General features: G+C 47.3%; 1 pseudogene; it reads left to right on the top strand.

Moving 5' to 3' along the window:
- LOC135898364 (non-POU domain-containing octamer-binding protein pseudogene) overlaps positions 1 to 19,314 on the top strand; it is a 60,398-nt pseudogene extending 41,084 nt beyond the window's left edge.
- Positions 19,315 to 20,158: the final 844 nt, after the last annotated feature.

Raw genomic sequence — 20,158 nt, 5'->3', positions numbered from 1 at the left:
TGTTTTGCATGGAATTCTGAAATGTGACGCAGTCCAAGGCCCTGGACTACCCGTCCAGCCAGCCGTGGACATGCGAAAATACTTGGATGTGCCATTTCGCTGCGACCACGCAGCACCAAGCATCGCCAGCAGTAGAGCTCTTTGCTCACAGCGTCCGCGTAGGTTTTTACATTTGCGCCGAGCGGCGTTAAGGCGGTTGGGGTGTTCGGTGCACTTGTGTTCCCCGAGACCTTGCTTACGTTTGCTTGCGTCTGGAAAGGATTATGCGATTCCTCGCTTCAAACTTGTGAAGCTACACTCAAACAAGGGGCTCTCGAGCAGTTCGCGAGCAGTGTAGTTAGCGTCTGTTTACCGCAGAGTTCCAAGAACTGGGCAATTAATGGCCCAGCGGTGCATACTATCTATTTCGTGTTCTTTATGCCATGGTCTCTCAAGAGTAGTCGGCATGACTTTTCACTCACGAGCCGTATAAGAGGGATCACCGAACTTCTTGTCGAGCAAGAATAACTTAAGCGCATTCGAAACTGAAATCTGCATATGTGTGAATTGAATTGCCATTTGAAACGCTTGCGTTTGGCATGCGCGTGGCGCCGCTACACCTTTCGAATGTAGATAATGTGTTCCATTTCGTGATCACTACTGCCATGTTGTGTGGCACTTTCACCGCTTCAGGTGTTAATCTTTATTGTAACAGGGTAGCGATAACCGAGCGACGGAGAGAGGAGCCTAGACATGCGTGGTTTCTTGTTATCAAAGCTTGAGAACCCCCCTGGTTTCTAATGTATCCAACAATAACTTTACGCATAGCTTTGCACCGTTCACACATATAGGCAGCTTGGCAAACTCGGCCTAATCCGGATAACCAAATGGTAAGAAAGTAATCGTAATATCTCGGGGACGAGTCTCTTTTTGCAGCTTATCATGATTCTAACATCTGCAAGCGAGCCCACTCTGTCAAAAAATCATTGTCATATTTCAGCCATTCATGGTTTCTCTCGAGTGTGTGATGGGAAGGGCAAATCGCTCGGTCCTTTGCTGGAGACGAAACCGACTGCACGAAGTTCCGGCGAGAAGACGAGAGCCGCGAGAGAATACGCTGTTAGCGAATTTCAGCTGTCGTTTAAAATCTGCGCTTCGAGTGTGTTAGGTGTGAAATCACAGGATGCTGTGCTTGAACAATGTCAGTCGGTCGTTGATGTAATGGCAGCGCAGAAGTATCAGAGAACTCGTGCATCTTTTTGCCGGGTGGCATTCTGTCTTCGATTGCGTAGAGCCTGTTTCACGTGGCGTGATTTGGCACGTAGCATGCGCGGCAAATGTGCCGTCGATCCCCTTCTGAGTGCCATTATTCAATGTGCGCATGTGGTGAACTTGCCTGCGGAATCCCACATACTCAGTGGCGTTGCTTGGTCGTCTGGCACCCGGGGTCCATAGGTCTTCTGTCATCCCCCCCCCCCCTCCCGGCTGTAGTCGAGAAAGGCGAGGATATCAAGTTCCGGGTGTCTTCAGACGTATATGACCCCCCCCCCCCTCTGTTGCTACGTCACTGCACATACGAAAGCCGTGATTTTACGGCGGTGCAAAATCGCTCCACGTGAAACAGTCGTAACAGTAGGCTGTGCTTGCGCTACTGAGATGCACCTTAAACGTTGGCAGCCCTTAAAATTCTGCAGGAAATTGTAAAGGATCGTATAATGTCCATTGTTGAACACCACTGGGCTGCAATAACAAGGCTTGTTAAGCTACTAGGAAAGATGTACGAATGTAACATTGAAAGCGTTCATGGGTCTTAGCATTCCCGCTTATTTGTTGCCGACACATTTCTGTAGTTGCAATACACTGATGTATAATCAAATCGCTTACAAGGTAGCGTCGGTATGCCGAATAATGTTCGTCTCCAGAAAGTGCGTCTTCGTATGTGTGGGACGCAGTGCTGCGTACTCTTGTTGACTGCGGAAGAAACGGCATCTGCCAGAAATGGCTTTAAGCATCGCCAACATTGTTTACCCTACCTCACAAGGTCCACTCGGCAAAATACACCGGATAGTTCTGCATCACCTGCTTATGGCCTCGATTTGACTTAGTTACTATCACATGTGTAAGAAAGGCCGGTATTAAAGCATCCATTTCCCGCATTGGAAGTCATTTCAACAAAAGCAAAGTGCTGTGCTGGCTGCGTCAGCAAGACGTTCCAAAGCAATGGGAGCGACGTTTGCTCACTCATTTCTGTGATAGTGGTAAAAATTAAATGGACACCAAAGAAAAAATGAAGTCTGGCTAGATTGAAAATTTCGGCTTTGCAATAACGAATTTGCAATTTGTTGCCGGAAAATGACGAAAGTGGAAAATCGGAGTCCACCGCCAAAATCGTATCTGAAGTGCGACGTCAGCACTGATTTATGCACGGAGATTTCACAAGGAGATTACGTCTGGAGATTACGTCAACTCGCCTGTTGTGGCGCGGGTGGTTCAAATTCTGAACCAGCGGCAATTTGCTATGCAACAACGTGAAGTTGGCACACAGAAAACCATGGACTTCTAGAATAATCAGTCTAGCTCGACATTGTAAGTATTGCCTTATGAGCCATCGTGCGTGAAAGTACCAAGTACACGAAAGGCGATTGGTATGTATTTTAAATTCGAATTTCAAGCTATCCTGGTCACGTTGTACCCTGCAGCGTTATCTTGCCTCGCAGAATGTTTGGGCGCTTCTTGGGCGTCCGTTATCAGGGACGTGCGCCCCCTTTTATAGTTGAGCCTTTGCCATGCAGCTTAATGCTGCTAGCGCATTAGTGCTGCGTCATGTCATACGGCCTTTGACTGACCAGTGTCTCGCTGAAGTGGGAGATTTTCTTCAAGAATGTCCTGGACTTGCACCGTACGCCCCGCTTGTGCCGTGGGTTTTTTTTTTTTTTAAACAGGAATATCTTTCTCATTTGACATTTGCATTCCTGGAAGTCGATGACTTGCTGTACTGTGCGTTACATGCGGAAGTGTCGCAGGGTGACGCGGATGCATTGAAATTTTACGTACTCAGCGTCGCTGGAAGGGCTGTGAGCACGGCGGGACTCAAGGTCTGGGTGGATCGGAGTTATACTCGAAAAGCGCAAACGCCGTACGTTTTCCTCCTCGGTGTTTGCAAGGAACTGTCCTGTATTAACGCGAGCGCGTTTGAGGGCCCCGCGTCGCAGGAGATTCGGCGTCGGCTTGGTTGTCACTGAGCGAAAAGTTGCGTAATTCTGCATATGCCACGCCCTGCTTTATGGCGTGCGGTATATGCGGGTTTCATGCCACACCATTCTATCGCTGAAGTTTCTCATACGTTGTCTTGCATTCTTGAAAGTTTTTCCTCGAATGACGGCCCACAAAAAATATCGAAATAGAATACCGACAGCGCATGCCTTTTATGCTAGATCTTTTCAGACTAATAGTAAAAGTGCGAAACAGTAACAGAAACATCAAATGTTTACTTTTACGTGGCTGTGCACCACCTCTGGGATCGGCCCACGCAAGAGGCCGCGTTTCTACCAGAAAGCTTTCCTTCGTGCATACGGCGTTCACCGCCAGCGTTTCCCACTAAACATTACGGTTGCGTAAGCTGCAGTTGCCGGGAACCTTGAGAAGCATTAGGTGAACTTTGAATGCTATCGCGTTCCACTTGTAAAAGCGAAGCTTAAGCGCCGTCTAAGCTATTGAAATTCCAACTTTGGCAGACTTCGACCTAAAAAACTGATTCTGATTCTGAAACTGATACTGGGCGGCAGTTTTCTGACATTCTATTCCCGATTCTTATTTTTTTCCTAATGTAGGGTGCTTCACCTTTGAGGCATTGCAGACTGTAAAAAAAAAGAATCTACTGCTGTAACTCGCACTTCGTTCGCTGAGTGCATGCAGCTATCCACCCTGTACCTCCGATTCACTTGCCCGACAATAGAAGCGTGGATTGTCATTATTTCACGACAATTTCGGCCGTTGCGGTCTCGTGGTGATCTATTAATTATTTGGTTCACCGCGAAGACGTTACGTCTCGACGTATTGTTTGTCCTACCTGTATAGTTGCGATTCTCGAAAATGCTCAAAACTTCGATCGTTCGTTTAAGGTTCACGTGAGCCGCCATTGTTCACTGTTTTGTGAATTTCCCGATCTTGACAATTTACACACTTGTGTTCTGAACTGCGCAGTACTTGCGTAGATCAGATTAATCGCCAGATCAAGCTTAATGCGTAGTGAATTAGTGCAGTGGCTTTTTCCGTGTCGGGGCATGACGCTAGAGATAAAATGCTGTTTTTCGGTGCTGGGCCGCGTGCAACTGATCGGCACCTGTTCGACCTTTCCTCTGGCCTTGATTTTAATTTTCCTGTAGGAGGATCTAACCTTATAAAAACTCTGAACTCGAGGAAACTTTTTTTCCCGTTGGTTGGCGGCGCAGTGATGTATCAACCGTGTCCCCCGCCGTTCTGCACTGTCGTGTGGTATTACGGCCATGCGCCGCGACGAGCAAGTCTGCTTTGCATACCCGTCTCCGAATCGGGGCGCCCGTCTGCTTTTTCCTGAACGCCTACCCCGTCGGTGTAACGCACAGTTCATGTTCCGGAATATGGAATGTATGCTTTCTAGCAACCGCCAAGTAACTTGTTGCCACCGCTGTGTTCAGTTAAGCGGTACGCGTGAAGTGTGAGTAAAGCGTTTGGCCAAGTTTTTGTGTATCTATATGCGCATTACCATCATGAGTTACAGAATGGGTGCCAAGAGAAAAGCGCAGTCGACGATGGCAGAAAACTAGGTGGGGTGATGAAACGAAATTTGCAAGCGCAAGTTGGAATCAGCTAGCGCGAGACGGGGATGTTGCAGATGGCAGGGAGAGGCCTTCGTCGTACAGTGGACATAAAAATAGGCTGCTGCTGATGGTACGCGTTACCTATATAAGATACCACGCACGCAAAACATTAACGTCGATTGCTACACTATCTGTGACTTCTGTTAGCCTGATCGGATGGCGCTGTTTTTGGAACGATGGCATATGATGCTATTTGGCGATGACGTCGAGAACGTTTCCATTGATGTGAAGTTTCTTGTCCATCAGAAAGAGAACGTGTTCAAACGCGAGCGTTTCTTGCGCTGTGTGGTTAAAAAAAAATGGTCACATTGTGTCGCTTGCAGCAAAGTTGTGAACGATGATGAGGTGCCGCCCAACGACCGTGACCGGGAGTACCGAATAACCGTTATATATTTAAAAAAAAAAACTGTCAGTTTTCGCCCCGGTCGGTTTCCGCGTGCCTCGCCCCGGCGAAGTGGGTGAACTGCGCGAATTAATACTCGTTTCATACTCAACAGGCAACGCTGCTACGCAAGTTGTGCGGTCCGTGCGCATCGTAGTGCAGTTGTTGATCGGCGACGCTTTCTATGAAATAGCTAAAGTATTCATATTCTACCACAACTTCAACACGAAAGGTACCGTCAAATCGTGCATAAATTGTGCACCATTGCGTTTCTAGTATGCGGCGTACTGTTTTGGTCGCCAGTGCAAGCGGGGCGCTGTGGCCGCTGGTCGTAGAAAGGTCGCCCCATTTGTTCAGTGTAAGTTCATATCTGCGACGCTTTCCACGTAATAAGTGTGTCATACTTAGCGGCACAGAAGTACGGTACTTAGTAGTACATCGAATTCCATGATGCATATGTGACAGAAAGTGTGGGCCTAGCTAGGATATCGAGACGCGTGCATCAGGGAAGACTGTGCACATATGACAAAGGACAGGGCACAAGCACGCGTGTAGACCGGCACACAAATGACACAGGCTAGTTACCTAAACATCAGTCAATGAACAAAGTCGACTGTTTGTCTCGGCACAACATTAAAGGGATACTAAAGGCAAACGTTAAGTCCTTCTAGACTTATAAATTAGTGCTCGAGAATCTCCAAGGCGTCAGTATTGCCGCGAACAGAGCCTTAATAATCGAGAAGTCGAGGTAAATGCAGGACATTAGAGGCTTTACCCAGGACATTCAAGCACTTGCCCGATGAGGAAAGCACTCCTCAGTTACATTGTCACTAGTACTCAACTACTCGTTGCAAAAATCACCCGCATATTGTATTATAGGATGAAATATAATGCTATCTCTCCTGCTCCATTTCATGTTTAGAAAAAAGAAATTGAAATTTCCGTTGACAACGACGCGGGTGGTCGAAAGGTTTCGTTTTCGTTCTATTCTGCGCCGCCCGCGCGTTCGCGTTTTCATACTTTCCTGGTCGCGTAGTGCTGCGCTGGTTTTGCTGGCTCACGAAACTCGCACAAGCTGCAAGTGTCAGAGAATTGAACTTCCATGTGATGTCGCGGGATGCCCGAACGGTCTACGACACTTTACCAAAAAGGAGCTGCGGCGGTGAATCCGCCGCGAAGTCTAGGCTCGGTGCCGCCTTCTGTCGGGCGCCGTTTTGTGCACCGACGGTAGTAAAGGGCGGTGACGGCGTATGCAACGTCACCACTCCCCCGGTTGGGTGGCGGGAGATTTGAATTTCGAAAAAGGTATTCGGACTCATCAGATACAATCTTCTCGTAAACCAAGTCTTGGTACGAAACAAGCGTTGCAAGGTTTCTGGAATGGTATTTAAACAGTCTACGTCGACTTAGTATTTGCCATTAGTGTCCCTTTAAGGATGTCCGCTATCGTAAGTGTACTTACACGGCACGACGCGCCCTAGACCGATTTGCAATGCTTCGGAAGTCTGCGACCGCTCGCTCATGCCGTCGCGAGGAGCACAGACGCCGGGCAGTATGTTTATGTAGCCTTCCAGGATTCGCAAGTACGCACGTCTTAGGTACTCGCGACGGAAGCTTCTCGCAAGATGCCGCCAAAATTGTGGGACCATTGCGTCGTCCATGCGGTCCTGGTGGCGCCCGCGCTGTGGGACTGCCCAGCAAATGTGGTCCGAAGTCCCAAGCGCCTGATCAACTGTCCCCTTCATTTCTACTGTGCGTATCACCCTCCCAACCCAAACGGAATCATGACAGCATACATGTATTTCGTATGTGACGAACTACTATTTGTCGTGAATGCAAGCAGTGACGGAACTTTGTCTACACCCTAGCCGTCGTAGCGTTGCTTGCTATATGTGAAGCGGAGTGTACTTCGGTTCCGCGAAACTTCCAGGTGACCACTTCTGTAACGGTAAGCGGCAAAGTTATGGTGAAGCATTGTTCTGTTCCGACTTTTAGCAGTGGCTGTCTTCTCGCACTTTCAAGATGTCGGTGCAGGGAACGTACGGGTGGGTACACTTTTCTCGTTGCAATCATCACTTGTGTTCTCTTCGAGCTGCTTTTACAACGCTTCCATGGTGACTTCGCATTTGGGTCAGGTAAACGCGTTGACCAGCTTCAACATTGAAACAATGAAGAGAAACTATCGGTCAGTTTGCGCTTAAGAATTTGATATAGTTCACAGATTTATCGTGCTGTATTTCGTTGGGATTAATTTCTGCCGAGGAGGTGTGATCAGCGGCGCTTGTGTGCATCGGCGTGTGGAACCATAGTCTACAAGCGGAGTTCAAATGTGTACGGTCCGCGGTGGGCTACTGCAGCCTGTACAACGGACGTTCTCCACCTGTTGTGGCTGTGTGTAGGAACTAAGGCTCGTAAGAGAATTTGAAGAGCCGCCTAGCTGCGAATGGATCAGACAGTTGCATTCGTTTGCTCATGCGCATGGACGGTGAATTCGCTAGGCTGTACTGCAACATATGCACGCGAGGATGGTCTCCACACTTTTAAGTACCCATGTGGGCAACGTGGCCGCTTGCTGTTTGGAACAAAGCCAGCGACATTGGTCGTGACGTGCGAGTTTTTTTTTTATTCCTTTCTTCTATGTGGCTTCTTCGAGCTTGGTTACAGTAGAAGCTGTCTGCGCACAGCTGCTACAAGTCAAACCACTGCACCGGATACCGCGCGTGGCTGCATCGCGTGACGACAGGCCGCTTTGAATTACGGGACCGTAGCATCGACTGATCCTAGCGCCGGCATCAAGACGCCCTTAGGGAAAGCAACGCAGACAGTATGGAAGCAGATGAACAATGGCAAGGGCCAGATTTTCCATCCTCTTTACGTTACGTTTGTCTGTTTCTTTGACGCCTTCAAAGCTACAGTAAACTAAGCTTAAGAAAATGCGAATGCGCACCAGAGCTTCAAATACATAACGCTTCCTGTAGTCTGCCTTCGTGCTTTTTTATTGAAACAGACGAATAAGCTTGTGCGACGTCAGCCATAAAGACTACTGTAGAATGCATGTAAAAGATGCGGTAGCGCTTCGGTCGCGTGTACCCATCGGGAGTCTGTAGGTGTCCGTTTCGTCATTACCCGAAGACTGACGAAACGCTTCACTATAACGAGAATGACCTGGGCGTCGCCATGGTGAGCTCTAAACGGTTCTGAATCCATGTTGCTCGGAAAGTAAGCCAGAAGCGGCAGCACGTGTTTAGTAGTCACGCGCAACAATCCAGAAAGGAGGTGCCCACTCCCTCCGATGAATCGGGTGCGATTCCTTCGCTATAACCGAATATTTTCAAATGGTTCATTTCATCCGGGCTGAGTCAGTATTCCTATTGTTTTTATGTTGACGCACGTTTCCGTATACAGCGCTGTCGCCTTACTGCGCGTTCTCACGGACGCCTTGGTCACACGTTCTTCAGGGTCGGGTCTCCGACGCAAGCTGTATTGCTTTTTCTTTTCTTGTTGAGCCAGTTCGTTTATGGTATAAAGAAAAATAAAGATGAAAAAAAAAAGACCGGACTGAAGAGCACTGGCGCCCTGGTTCTAGAACGCTGGAGGTGTTAAGTCTTGTCGGTGTCTTCTTTTTGCACTCATTATACTTTGCGCCCATTACAATTTCGCTGTGGAACTCGGTAGCGTCAACAGCGCCGAGAGGCATTGCTGATTTCAAGTAAGGTTCTGAGTGTGCCGGTCTGCTAAGCGTAAACGTTTCCTTTTGCCCCCTATCATAGGTAGGTTACTGTGCTAAACGCATCCCTACATTCATCGAACAACTAGCAGCTGTCTGCGCGCGAAACTAAGCCTCGAATCTAAGCAGCAAGGAGCAGCGGAAGGAAGAGTACGTGAGAACCTGGGCGCTGGACTACAGACAGGGAATCCAAGAAATTAAGCTTTTAGCTCTTGGATAATGCATGTCTTTGAAGCTGTTGTGCGCTTACATTTCAAGGTCGTTACGCAGCCATTTGACCAGTCGTGACCTTTCAGCCGCAGGACTTCGCATATCAAGTACTTGGTTGTCGATATTGATGCTTCCCTTTTTTTTTTTTCCGTAATAGCTATGTGTTGCATGCCGAACGCTCACCTGGACTTCATGAGGACTTCATCACCACACATACTGTAGTTAGAATGAACAAAACGTAAATTCATGAAATCAACTGCCAGGTTGCCGACTGGAGCATATTAGGTGCCATCTTCCCTCACGTGTCCAGTGTGACCGGTCTAGTTCATAATATATTTGTCGGGGGTGATATGTAGTAACCTTTTGCTCTCCTATAGTGTGTTGATGGATAACCGTTCCGTGATGTTCTTTATCGAAATGTTATTAAAAAAAAAAGCAGTTTCAGCAGTTCTGCGAGCTTGAGTACGCGGTCTTTGTCGTTACTCGCCTCAATTTTCCGCATCCGAGCATGTCGACCATGTTGCGTGAAGAAAACGCTAACAGCTTCCCTACGTTGATTATCAACACTTGCGCACTCCTCGATGAATTTTTTCAGCACTGCCCCACAAATTCAAAAACTGTTCTTCCCAATATATTTGTGTAATCAGCACTCTTTTAAAAAACAAAAAAAAAAGCTGTGGCTGTGGTGGCGTCTGTTGTAGGATTCGGAGTTCGTGGCCTCGGAGTCTGGCGTCATAATGAGGGTCGTTCTCTAGCCTACGCCGCCGGGGCGTCACACGGAGGCAAAGCGGGCGCACGCCTTCGTCCGAGCCTTCTCGACAAGGGTTGCTTGTTTTACATTGGAAAGGCAAACTTATTGCCATCGAAAAAGTTGTACTGGCGTGAGCACGGAGCACAGTAAATCCTTGTAGCATGAGCTGCTGGCCAGCACACTTCTTTCTTAGATCTCTAGGCCAGTAAAGTCCGCGGTCGCGCACCATCTTCCAATCTGAGCGTTCGTAGTCTCCTTGAGGTCGATAGTGCGCAAAATCACTCCCGAACCTTTGTTCACGGAACGCCATCTGGGAAATGCTTCTGGGTGCACACGGCACCCTCTCCCAGAGGTGGAAGAGGACGCTCGTAGACGTGTGTCACGCTCGACTCCATTTGAGCGTCTTGGCTCTTAGTATGGCCCAGCAGCGACGGTAACGAGGCGGCGTATAACGCACTTTCACTCGAGTTTCTGGGTTCCAGCGTTGGGGGTCGGCGACCAAGTGCCATCCATCAATCCCGTCGCCGTTGAACGTGTCTCGCCTTGCTGTCGCTGCTGGTCTGTGCGAGGCGACGTATTGCGAGCCTCGCGAAGCGATTCGTCGCAATTGGGCAGGAGAGGTCGCTTCCCCCGCTGGCCGATCGTGAAACTCGTTTAGTGCTGGCGCGTGCGATTTCGCAGCCATTGAAAAATACTAACCCCCATATTCTCAAAAGCATCTTGAAGCCCATACTTGATATAAATGACGCCTGCTGCAAACGCGCCCAAGAAGCTCATTGCGTTTCCCTTGGTGCGTTCACGACAGCGGCATTTAAATTAGGTCAAGCGTGGGCTTCCAAGTTAAGCTGCATTTCTGAACGCGTGGGTAAGACTCCAGGCTACACTCGTGCGTTAATACCGACATTTGTTTCTTGTTTCGTCAAACATTGTAAACGAAGTTTATAAAAAGAAGAATGCGAATACGGACAAGCGCTAAGCAACAGCAGTATACAAGTGGCCTGTCGTAAAATAACGGAGCATAATAGGCAAGACCATCGTGAAATGAATGCTATGTTATCGTATTCTCTTAATTGCGAGATTATGGAATTAGACGAGTGAAAACAACCGGACATAATTGGCAAGGCGTTCGTAAAATTAGATTTATCGTACCCTCCAAGTTGCGAGATTTATTAGACACAAGTGTTGCTTCTCCATCGTCGATTTCCCCCCCCCCCCTCCCCTTTTGTTCAACGAATGCACTATAACGCTCCATTAACGCGGGAAAATATTGATTGCGCAGCTCGCGCCGTTTTACCTTCATTCCGGCGAGAGCAGTTTGAAATTTTCGACAGAATCAATATCCCTAGGAGGATGCCCGAGTGTGGTGGCCTCTAGTGGGTGTGAACGGGTCGAATTTCGCTCGAAAGTTCGGTTTTGTTGGCGTGTGACATGCAGTGGGGGCTCGCAATGGGACAGTGTTGGCACGCACGTGAAATCCTAGAAAACTACCCTGCCCTTCACGCTCGCAAAACGATGGTTTGGCAAAGGCAAGGGCTTTTTTTTTTTTTTCGTCTCTAAATGTACCTGGCGTCATTGACATTATCGTGATATGACGCGGAGCAAAATTTGCTGACGTCGCGTTGCGATGAGGCCGGCCCTGAATACGTTGCTTATCAAAATAAAAAAAAAAGAAATGCGCGCGTTTCTAGTATGATCTTTGACAGGGCGCATCTGCCGCTTGTGTACCGAAACTGTTTTCTAAAAAAAACTCATCCGTTGCTGTAGTACTTCATTTGGGGCGCTTGGACGCTTGAGTTACCTTTTTTTTTTTTCTAAAGCGTAGAGGATTCGGACAATCAGAAGCTAAAAATGTCAGTTTACTGCTTTAAATTAGCCTAATTCTTGACATGTAACGAATCTGCGGTGGCAAACTGCATTGAAAAAGTTAGATATGCTATTGGGAGAGCCATGCGATCGCTTAAGCCTGATGGACATGTACTGCCCGTTATTTATGTTGATTGGACCGCTTTACTTGGGGCGCTAGCAGGCAGCTGCATAAGCATCTCCCGAAGAACATAATTACGCTTGCCTTGCTTTGCAACAGCCGTTAATGGCTGAGAAGTTTGGCCTTTGCGTCCATCTCCCGTGAAGGTGCGGTACTAGTATTGCATGACTGGCTGTATTTTCCGCTTATCCGCTGACGTAAACGTATTGGCAACATGATTATTTTATTAGAATTTCGGGCCACGCAGCAAAAATTAAAAACGTTTTAGTTGACAACAGCGTTGCTACATGACGCCACTAGCGCTGCCGTTGTCCGCAAACTCCTTAAATGTACATTAAAGGCAAGTATTGAGTAAAGCTAAAGGGATAGATTAGTGCTCGAGAATCGCTAAGGCGTCTATATTATCACGGACAGAGCTTCAATAATCGAGACATTGAGGTAAATGCAGGACATGATTAGAGACTTCCTCGGGACATGAAGTACTTGCCCGATGACGAAAGCACTCCTCACTTGAATTCTGTCACCAGTACTCGACCACTCGTTGCACAAAACAGCCTCGTATTGTTGTGCAAGACGAAATAAAATACTACTTGTCCAGCTCTATTTCATTTTTAGAAAAAGGAGCTCGTTGAAATTGCCATTGACAACGACGCCGGCGGTCGAAAGGTTCCGTTATCGCTCGACTTCGCGCCGCCCACGCTTTCGCGTTTCAACAGTTTCGTTATCGCGTAGTGCTGCGCTGGTCTTGCTGACTCGCGAGACTCGCACAAACTGCAAGTAGCAGAGAATTCAACTGTTATGTGATGTCGCGGGATGCCCGCATGGTCTACGCACCTTGACCAAAAAGCTGCTGCAGCGGCGAATCTACCTTGGCTCGGTACCGCCGTCTGTCGGGCGCCGTTTTCTACTCACCGACGGCGTGAAAGGGCGGTGATCGTGTATGCAACGTCACCACTCCCCCGGATGGGTGGCGGGAGATTTGAATATTGAAAAAGGTATTCGGACCCTTCAGGCGCAATTTTCTGGTAGAGTAATTCTTGGCATGAAACAAGCGTTGCGAGGTTTCTGAAATGGTATTGAAACAGTCTACGTCGACTTAGTATTTGCCTTTAATGTCCCTTTAAGAGGAAGCTTTAGCTCGGACCCAACTCCGACGCGGCCTATCCAAATACACGTAAAACGCAGAAACGCTTTTCTGAGATAAACCATGGACCGATTTTAATGAAATTTCGTTTCATTTGAGAAAGAAAGGTAAATGCGTGAAGCGGACGTTTTCGACTTTACTGTGAACCGGTTTCGTACGAAAGCCTGCTAATGATTGGTAGTGCACTAATTTTCTTAAACGTCGTTCTTCCAATTTAAAACGTCTCTGACTGCAAATTGACGATTGTCAACAAAGTATTGCGTTATAAAAGCAACAATTCGCAATGGTTTTATGTATGTGCGCGGTAAATTATTGCCTTCATGCGTTTATAAAAATAGGATTTCGAAATAGACAATGTACAGTGCCGCACTAACCTCCTAACCACAAACGCGAAGATAGACCAACCCATGTACTACCACTGAATTCTCTGTGGTAGCTGAACGGCAGCAGCGCTACAGTTTCTTCTAGACCAAGCTCCTAACTGTCCGAAAAAGTCATTCCTTTGAAAAATATTGCATGCCAATCGTTGCTTTTCCCTGACACTCTCTTCTTCATGAACTTCCCATGTTTAGCGCTAGTATCGTGACATTTCCCGTTACACGCATGCCGGCTTGTGCTACGTTAGCTAGTGGAGAACCAAAGCGAGACATTTAAAGTGCATTCCGGTTCATGACACAAGTACGATTTTTGTTTCTCCCCCTGCATTGCGGTTGCTAGCCGATTCTCTGTCTAATAGTATATTTTCTTTTGTGCACATTCGCGCAAGCACAATCATCCCGTTTAAAACGTTCGCAAAACTCGCCCTGCAGCATTTCCCAGCTTGCCCTGATGGGCCACCTCGGACAGCGATACGAAGTGGAAAGATGTACGATAATGTAATGTACACGTGTCAGCACAATTTTTTTTTTTTATCTATATAACGCGTGATGTGTCGGTTCGAATGTAGGAACATGACAAACAACGATTCGTGTTTTTTGTTTATGATGTAGTCTGCTTAAAAACATTGATGAAGGACGTGAAATGACGTGAAGAAATTCCCTGTCCCACTTCATATTGCTGACGACTGTAGCTGAAATTACCGTTACTTCTTTATAATGAAAGCTGCAGTTTATATTTAGTTCTTCAGTTCTATGTTACTGTACCGGTAACAGACGTTATCTGTATCTAATCGCTTTCAGTTGGCGTCGCTGGTCATAATACGGCCAATATTGCATTTCGTTTTGTTACTCGCAAGGAACTTGAACTATCAATTAGATGAGCACTTCATGCGCGAGTGACTTTTCATGTTGCTTTTTTAAGCTGATTTGAACATAAAAGCCATTTTGAGAACATCTGACACTAATATAAAGAACACTGTACCTCCACAACTTTACTGAACTGTCGTTTAGAGAGGTAATAACATGTTCATGGCAGGACAGCGATATATGTGGTGTCCAGTTAACGTTAGCCTAGCTGTTACACGAAAAAAAAAAAGAGAGATTGAAAAGACGTTGTGCAAGAAACGATTTTAAGGTCTACGGGATTCGGTCGTCAGACCTATGACGACCGAAGACCGTAGGTCTTATAATCGTATCATGTGTCGGGTTTCTTAAATCTTTATTTTCGTTGATCAGCTTGGCTAACGTTGGTTACGACCCGCGGTATACACTGACACTTCATAAAGGCACACAGTACTAAATGGTTCTAGCCTTCTGCTCATTTTGCATGGACAGTAAGTGGTTTCTCGTGTCAAAGGGGGCAGAAAGAAAATGGCCATACTATAGAAAGCACGAGTGAAGCAGATGTTTAAGAATGTAATTGGGACTACACAACGTTCTATTTAGAGGTCCGCGTTTAATGAGCGCTTTAGTGTGGTCTGCAATGTATTGTTGAGGTCCACGTCGAAAGGTTGACGTTCTACCTTCTTCGAACGCATTTCCCTGATTTTATTCACTCATTTTAGTCGCCCTTCGTGCTATGAACGATACGAGCGTTGGATACTTCGTTGCTCTTTTTGTTTTTGAAGGTTTGCGAAACGACAAAAAGTTTTAAAGCTTCGAAACTCGAGTCTAGCGTTTAACGTATAAATGGGGATTGGGCCAGATGTTTCGTTTTTCGCCCAGCTGTGCTTAAAGGGACACTAAAGTGAAAAATGTTTTCTTCTGCATCCGTAAATTACCGTTCTACAACACCAAAAACACCACTCTTGCAACGATAAGACGTTTGGTAAGCCAGAAAAAGCGCAAGGACGAAATACGTGTGGTGACACTTAGGTTCCCGCACCTGGGGGCTGTGACGTCTTGGATTTTGATGGCATCTTCTAGGGCCTACTAACTATATATAGCGGTACAGATTGACTACATTGTGTTCTAAAGGAACCAACTATTAAACATGGCAAGTTTCGGGAACCTTTATTCAGCCAACGCGGCCGAAATGCGAAAATATACTTTGGAATCCCTGACGTCACGCTGACATACCGGCGCTGGGGTTTCGGCGCGAAATTAAAATGCTGATACTTGGACCTTCATTTTCTCATCTAACAATCAAACTATTTTTTGAAATGACTGCCTGCAGGGTTCTCAAACAACGATACATTAGTCTAAACTGATTTAGTGTTTCGCTTTAGTGTCCCTTTAAGTCAACTAGGTTCCGTGCACGGGTATCTTGCGTTGTGCCGCGCTCTCGCCGTCTTGCTTGGTTTACATCGGCACTGCGCCATTCGGTAGCAACACAGATACGCCGTTTTGCATTAGCTTTCTGAAAGGCTTTTTGGCAAGTGTTACCTACGAGGAATTGACGAAGACGCCACCTGAGGAATTAGGGGACCGTGTTAAACACACTGCGTACGTACTCGTCCTAACGTTTCGCACCACTGTGGGAGGTTACCTGTGAAGGTGCTGCGGTGTCCGCGAGAACGTGGTGCCGCCGCCGGCTCTCCGATTTCACGATGGTCGTTCTTCTGCAAGGCTCTTCCAGCTGCAGAAAAAAAAGGAGCCAGCTAAAAAAAAAGCTGTGTCCGGTTTATCCAAGGAGAAGGCCACTCACCGAGACTGGTGTTGGTATTATTTGCGCTAGTCACATCTTGGTGAGGGGCTAGTTGGTTCATCTTCAGAACTGTACTGAAACAATGCTTGTCCTGTGAAATTTGTGTATCTGTGTGTCCCTGTATCAGACGCGCTGTTTTAAGTATAGTATTTGCGGGGAACGCTATATATTGGCTCGTCGACTGTGTGCGTGTCCAGCATGGGGTACTCAGCTAATGTTTTAGTTTATTTTATTTATTTACAATACTGCCAGTCTCTACTGAGACCATAGCAGGTGGGCACTATATACATGTACAGATACGAAAACGTGTCAGCATGTAACAACAAATCTGTAACAGCTTGCACTTTCCTCATAGGCAATTGACACTACATAATATATACACCAAATTCTATGATGCATGCGCGACTACATACACGAGGTACAGGTACATGCTGGTTTGCATAATCAAATAATAACACTAGTAGTTTTAACATGCTAGATTTCTTCAATTTTCAATTCAAACTCGGACAGTGACTCAGTGCTACTGATGAGACGCGCTAACATATTCCATTCACGGATGGCAACCGGAAAAAAAAAAGTAATATTTGAACACATCGTTGTTACATTTATACTCTGCTAAAGTATTTGTGTGTTTGTGCCTAGTAGGTCGTGTTTGTGAATAAGAAATATCATTTAAGATGTCAATTTTGAAATAATTATGCAGTAGTTGGTAAAGGAACTTTAAACGTGCCTGTTTCGCTCGTGCTTCTACCGTGAGGAGCCCAGAAATAGCTAGAACATAAGTAGGAAAGTCTTCACGTTTCAATTTATGGCTGAATCGAATGGCCTTCCTTTGTACTGTTTCTATTTTCTTACCTGATGATGCATCGCCTCAATGCTGACGACACACCGGAAACGCATTCATTTATTAGGCTGCCGGGCTGCTCTCTCGCGCTTCCCACTGGACGCACCGCGCCGCTGCAGCGAAGTGCCTGCATGAAGCGTGTGTGAATATATCTCAGCGATATTGTCTGAATATACGTGACGCGACTCCGACTCCGCCAGCACCGGAGAAATTTTGAACGATTTTTGCTGTCATTGAAGAGCGGTACTTACCCAGTGATCAAGTTTGCGTCAAAGAGGCTCGTTGAAGAGCTGCACATATCTAGTTACCCGTTAGTTACGCAAGTCGCCGTAAAAGACGTACAGTGACCCAAGTAGATATCGATACGTTCATTGAAAAGTTGCACCTACCCATTCACCCAAGTTAGGGTGAAACTGGTTCCCCGAATTAGGAACGAACGGCGCCAACTAAGACGACCACGAGAGGGAGATGGATCATTTTTGTGTATGTAGTCGTGGTCGCCTTAGTTGGCGCTGTTCCTTCCTAATTCAAGCATTCACCATCTAGCCCGAATGAATGTTGTTCCGAGGTTCATTGAAGAGCGGCACGGAAGCACTGGCGCATACCCTGTAACACAAGTTGACGTGAAACGGGTTAGCTGGTTGTCATTCGAGCGCGCCACATGCGCACAGAGGGACATGTTCAGTTGCCGAAGTTGGCCTCGAGAGAGATTCATTGAACAGCGGCACGTACCTGGTGACGCATCCTCAGTAAACCAAGTTGGCGTCAGGTTGATCGAGGAGTGGCCCAAGTCCGACGCTCCTAGTTGGCATCGAAGTTTAATTGAACAGCGGCAATTACCTAGTGCCACATATCCTGTGACCCAAGTTGGCGGGAAAAACGATTAGAGATATATAGTGTACTTCGCGCGCTTTCGAGGGGCTAGAAATGATAATCGCATTATAAGGAATGACACTATCATCCGATGGATATTGCTACTCACTGATTGAACGCAAGAAACGTTTACGACGAGCAGGTCCGCGAGAAAGAGAGGGAAAGTTCAATATTGCGAAATGTAGAGAGGTCGCCCTGAGGTAGCCCAGCTACTGTGCGCTGGGCGAAGGGGACGAGGGGAAGAAAGACCGCTTCAAGGAAATACTCGCGGACATTCCTTGAAGTGTCGCGAGTCGTTTCTTAAGGTGTTCGCCTGTTCTTTATCGCCAAAGCCGTTGTTGCACATGTCATCTACTGCAAGACGCGATGCCGCAAGTTTGTCGCTGCGCATTCGCGCCGTGTTCCACGTAACTCGCACATGCACGCGCGCACGCGCCGTCGCCGAAGTCATGAATTGGAACTATGGGGCGGCAGTGTGGACAATTGAACTTTTCGATTCATGGGTGGGCGCATTGACTCGGACGAAATTTCGTGTCTTCTACAATCTGCGTTGCTTCGTGGTGCGAGTCGACCAAGTGCCGGAAGCGATGATTGTGTACCTATTTGCTCGAAGTTTTCTTGTCAAGTAAAGCGTAATGGGCGCGGGTTTCCACGCTGCTGGGAAGTGCGTTTGGGAAGTACTATCGCGCTCAGCATGAGCGACAGCGCGCTGGCGCGTGGCACGGCGGTCGCGCGTTGTTGCTCACACTGAGGGCGATGGTAGTACCTGAAACGCGTTCTCTTGATCTTCTCCCGGAACTCTACGGTTCGTCGTCGCCTGCCGCAACATCATTTAGCCACGCGAGAAGAAATATTTAAATTTTTTCTGTGTTGTTTTATAAATTTTACCTCCGTTGCACTTATATTCGTAAGTGTTAACGACCTACAGTACCGTGCGCATGTCGCATCTACTTTTACGACGCACGAGCTGCGTACTACAGGGGCCGCATCATTGGTGCAATGCTGTTAGTGTCTTGCCGACAACCACGCGAAGGGTATCCATATCGCATAATATTCACACCACACACATGCACGCTGATAATTAGCCCCCTTTGACTGTATACTATTTCTTTTGCATCATTACGCTAATGTTGGAATGCTAAGGCCGCTTAGTCAGAGAAACAAACCTTGGGTATTATTGCGTATCGAGAAGCTTTGCATGCTCGCCTTGCGCATATTGCAGTAGCTTGTAGGCCACATCAGACTACGATGAACGTTGCTTTCCGTGCTGTTGAAACTGCTGACTGCTCACGCTTGGCTTGCACGCAGTAGGGACGGGCGCAGAAGCAGCAACTGACGCTTACTTACCTTCACTTGCAGCTTGCCAATGGAACTCTGGAAGCACTCGCCGTTGGGACGTGCCAAGCACTTAACGAATATCTTTTCTCGTTCTTATCTAGGTCCCTATGAAGATGTGGGGCCAAGCAGTGGTTCGAACACGGTGGATCGCTTATGGCCGTCGTTCATTGAAGTCAAATAAAGCGAGATTTCCGATTAAGCCTATGTCTGTCTTTGGTGGTTCCACGCTGCATCGCTATTGCGTTTGCTGCGAAGACATTGGACGTCATCGTCGATACCAGTACTGCCATCGCTGGAATCTGAGAAAGGCGAGTTTGTCACGGACACGGTGGTCAGCTGGACGACACCATTTTGCAGAGTGGTAGGTTGCTCATTCTCCATGGTAATGGTCAAGGAATATTGTCCCCTGCATTAGAGGCTCTGTTTCAGCGGTCGATCAGGGTCGATTTGTTATTGTTCTAGTTTGGCGCTGCTGCCCTTAACAACGCCCACCGGACTCTTCGCGTGCGATTGTACAACCGGTGTTAATATTGTGCGAAGATGGGCTGGGAAGGGGAAGTGACAGGCAGGCTTGGTCGATCCCAAGCGATCGACTTGGGTGGGAGACAATGCTCACCGAGTCTTAAGGTTGGAGCGAGAATTGTGTTGGTGGAACTTGCGCGATCAATTCGCACCTGCACGCCCCATGGAAGTGCGATAACTGCAGTCGAGGCCGAATACAACGAGCACCAGATACTCACTATATCGGAAGTTCAAGGATGGATAGTTTCTTCCTAGCCGCCGGAGGCCGCCATTTCTGGAAGTTGTCGCACTTCCAGCAATTATTGCTTCAACCATATTAGCTCTGCAGCCGACATCGTTGGCAGCAGAACCAATCGCTGTGGCGGTGGCTCAAAACCGAATTAACGGCTTGCTCCTCGTTGTTGCACGAGTATCAACAGTTGCAGAGCCAAGCTTTAGTAGAGCGGTTAGGTTAACTAAAGGCTTCACAACTAACGGCGATGTGTACAAGTTTATGTTCGTACTGTGCAAGGATTAATCTT

Source organism: Dermacentor albipictus, chromosome 4 (genome assembly GCF_038994185.2).
Source record: "Dermacentor albipictus isolate Rhodes 1998 colony chromosome 4, USDA_Dalb.pri_finalv2, whole genome shotgun sequence".
NCBI classification, from domain to species: domain Eukaryota; kingdom Metazoa; phylum Arthropoda; class Arachnida; order Ixodida; family Ixodidae; genus Dermacentor; species Dermacentor albipictus.
The sequence above is the reverse complement of the archived record's forward strand: the minus strand, read 5'-3'. Positions and strand labels throughout refer to the sequence as shown.